Source organism: Vigna radiata, unplaced genomic scaffold (assembly GCF_000741045.1).
Source record: "Vigna radiata var. radiata cultivar VC1973A unplaced genomic scaffold, Vradiata_ver6 scaffold_294, whole genome shotgun sequence".
Classification (NCBI taxonomy): domain Eukaryota; kingdom Viridiplantae; phylum Streptophyta; class Magnoliopsida; order Fabales; family Fabaceae; genus Vigna; species Vigna radiata.
Window position 1 is genome coordinate 346,446 of NW_014543419.1, and position 4,435 is coordinate 350,880.

Sequence of the window (4,435 nt, forward strand, 5' to 3'; positions counted from 1 at the left end):
TGGTCGATTGCCGGAGCGGTTCTGTTCAAGTTGGTAGAGTGGTCTTCTTCCGGTTCGCTCGTCAAAGGAAGGTTCTTTTATATTTTGTTCACTTAATTGTAATATGTGAGATTGTTTTTAGTGGAACTGTTAATCACTCTTTACAGTGATTAACGACTGGACGTAGATTCTGTTGAATCGAACTAGTATAGAAATACTCGTGTGATTTTTCTTTCCCTACACTCATTTCAGTTTATGCATATTAATTGTTTGATTAATTTTCTGAAAGAAAATTATTTTTGCTAAAAAGGACCAATTTCATTTTAACTATGACCGAACACGCTTTTCGCTTACTAAGTTTTATTCCGCTGCGTTATACTCTTCGAAAAATACCCCCTCTGATACCAACAAAATTCTTATATACATGAGAGGGAACTTGGTCAAATCTAACCCCAACAACATACTCATCTCATATAAATCAACCTCCATTCATCTCTATGCTTTTTTGCCACTGATTAGTTTTAGTTTGCTTTATTTTATTCTTTTGCAATACAATTCATGATCTCTTATATTTTAAGTGTTAATTAATCTTGTTTTCACACAATTGTTCAGCACCGAGAGTCCTCTGGGATACGATACTTGGTCTTACCATTTTATATTAGTTGTGCGACTCGGTACACCTTCCGATTTGCCTCAACAAGTTTTTTGTGCCATTGTCGGAGACTCACGGTTTAAGCTATTCTATTTGTGTGATTCTTGATAATTCAATAGACCACCACAAGCTAGCAGCACTACAAAGCTTGAGGAGACTCTCCAACAATTCTTGAAGGAATCTCTCTCATTTCGGTAAAACATCCAGGCCTCATCGCAAAATATAGAGGCACATTGTAGGTCCCTAAGTCAGATGTTGAATGAGATCTCAAACAACAAGAAGCCTCGAAAGGATTGCAAGGCAGTTGCTACTAAAAGTGGCAAGGTGTCAAATGAAGAAGAAGAAAAAGAAGAAAATCTGAGTGAGAGGGAGAAAGAGGTAGAAAAAGAAGAGGATGAGAGAAAAGAAAAAGAAAAAGGAAAAGAAAAAGATGAAGAAGAGAGAGAAAAGCAAGAGAGTAAGGAAAAATAAAAAGAAAAAGATAGGGAAGAAAAGAAAGAGAATGAGAGAAAAATAGAGAGAGAAGAAAAAGAATGTTTGAGTGAAAAAGAGAAGCATGTAGAGGAAGAAAAAGAAAGGGGGGTTGAGAGAGAAGAGAAAAAAATTGAGAAAAGTCCTTTGTGCACTAAGGAGTGTCCTAAGGAGAAAAAGAGAGAGGGGAAGGATGAAAGCAAAAAGAAAAAATCATGTGAAAAAACCCCTCCTCATCCAAAGAAGGATCATAGGAAGAAAAAGGAAAAATAGTTTGAGCATTTCATGGAAATCTTCAAGAAATTGGATATTAAAGTTCTTATGATTAGGACACTGCAACAGGTTCCTAGTTATATTAAATTCCTAAAAGAATTCAACAAAAAAAAAATATCTTGAACTTAGTTTCTAAATTTTTTATTTGTTATTTTGTTTTATTTTATTTTATTTTATTTTATTTTATTTTATTTTATTTGATTTAATGTAATTTAATTTAATTTTATTTTATTTTATTTTATTATATTTTATTTTATTTTATTTGATCTTATTTGATTTGATTTAATTTAATTTCATTTATTTTATTTTATTTTATTTTGTTTTATTTTATTTTATTTTATTTTATTTTTGTTTTTATTTTTTTGTATGGTTTGGATTTGATTCTGTGTTTGAGTTTTTTTAGGTTATGCACTCTTCTGATGGCAGTACTGACAGCATCTACTGATGGATGTTGATGAAGAAGAGAAAGATTAACATCTACTCAAGGATGTTGATGAGAAAGATTTGCATCTACTGATGGATGCTGGAAGAGTTTGAGAGAGCATCTACTGATGGATGCTACTATGTAAGAGAATGGTGACTAGACATCTATTGATGGATGTTAGGTGATTAAGCGTGTACTGATGGATGTCAATGAAGATGAGAAAGATTGGTGTCTACTGAGGGATACCAATGAAGACAAGAAAAATTAGCATCTATTGATGGATGCTATGTGATTAGACATCTACTGATGGATGTTACTAATAACATCTACTGATGGATGTTATGATGATGAACTTATTGGGTCAAGCTAGTGACGTTAAAGAAGCGCTTGCTGGGAAGCAACCCAGTGCTCTGAACTTTTACTTTTTAATTTTCCATTTTTTTTTTGTTTTATTTTAATTTTACTGTGCTTTGCTTGTAAAAACTAAACTGCTTTGATTCAGTTGTGCGCCCCAAGCTTAGGCGCCCAAAATTGGCGCCCAAGCCTCACATGAACCTCAATTCACGCTTGAGCGAGTTCCCTGCGACGCTCGAGCGTGATTTCACACGGATCGGGCCCTGATTCTGCTCTAATTTGATTCTTTTGAATCGGGCCGCACTTTGGGACGCGTCTAACACTATTTAAAGGACCCTGGGGCTCTAGGTTTTGCATCCCTGGCAGAAGAGAGCATAGCAATACACTCCTAGTCAATTCTTAGCCTTCCATTCTTCTTCCTTTTCTTCCATTGTTCCTAGGTTCCCCCATGTCTATAGGGAACTAATTTCTATTTGTTGATGGGGAATTATGTAACCTTGTAAACTCTCATGTATTTGAATTGATTCTTAATTCTATATGTTTTTTTATCATTAATTGTTAGAGTAATTTATCTGTTCTTATTGCTTGCTTATACAATAACATGATCTGTGAGTTGCATGAGTGCCGACAGGTTCCTTTCAATTCAGGTCCTTGTTAAATTACTCTTAAGGGTTATATGGCTCAGACATGAGGGTATGGGTCTTAGTCGTCTTAACCTCTTGATCTTCACATCTTTTTACCAGGAATGCTAGGAATTGTATGAACTGGTAATTAGGGACAGACTTATTTACCGAGACATCGGGTTTAAGTGTTTTAGTGTGGGACGTTGGCATTAATGAATAAAGAAGAATTCTTATATACATGAGAGGGAACTTGGTGAAATCTAACCCCAACAACATACTCATCTCATATAAATCAACCTCCATTCATCTTTGTGCTCTTTTGCCACTGATCAAGTTTAGTTTGCTTTATTTTATTCTTTTGTAATACAATTCATGATCTCTTTTATTTTAAGTCTTAATTAATCTTGTTTTCACATAATTGTTCAGCGTCGAGAGTCTTCTGGGATACAATACTTGGTATTACCATTTTATATTACTTGTGCGACTCGATACACTTGCCGATTTGCCCAACATTAGGCCGGCCTATCACACTGTGAAAGAATTGGTTAACATTGTGATATGTAGCTATCGTGCATTCATGTTTTGTTGTATTCTTCCTTTTGTTTCCCTTCAAACATTGAATTTGTTTAATATTATGGTTGCTGTGACGTAGAGGAATTGGTAGTTTATTGTACTGTTTTTATGTCTTTTTAAATATAATTTTTCTGTGGCTCATCAGTTAAATTGATCTTGCAGGCTCAGGATTTCAGGCAGCAGGGAACCAAGATTAGGAGAAAGATGTGGTTCCAAAACATGAAGATAAAGGTAATCGTTCTGGGTATGGTATCTTAATTGCCTTGATTTTCATTATTGTTACTAGAAGATAGCCATTGTGCACGTAGTGTCGGCATGGTGCTTTTGACTTACTTTTTGGGATTTACATTCTTCCAAATTTGATGATCAATATTACTTCTGGGTATGATTGATTCTAAAATCAAGGCAGAGTGAGATTGATAGAACATTGAAGGCTGTTTAAGAAAATGGGTTTTCACTATATTTGGTCATTGCAATTCGATACTTTACTTTTATATTGTAATTATTATATTGACTTTTGCTTAAATTGTGCAGGATAGAGGTGATTTTACTTATCCAAGGCTTGCAGATTTTGGGGCAAATAAATTACAATGCCAACAAGTTCTTATGACGCACACAAAAATATTGCTTTTGTAAGTCCTGTTAAAGAAATAGGTATTACTATAACTTTTCTACCTGTTATGTTTTGCACTAAAAAAATAAGATATTGGTTATATTCTTCAATGTTAATATAAAAATTTTAAACTCGTGTTCCATTCTATTTGTTTATTACTGAAACTTTAAGTTTGGCAATTCAATGTTTTAGAATCAATAGGCCCATGAATTGAGCCTTTTGGTCGTCAGCCCAAAAGTATTATAAAGGGCTTCTTCCTATGTCCCACAGTTTTCTTTCTATATATATATATATATATGGGGTTTGTTAACACGCGTATGCCTGTTTTTCAGTTGGTACGTTTTAACAATGTGTACCGGATTATAGTAGACAAAAATACCCTCATTTATCATGGATTCTAAGTTTTAAGGTTAAGGATATTTAAATAATTTTCATTCTCAAAACTAAAAAAAATAAAAAAAAAACCCCAAACC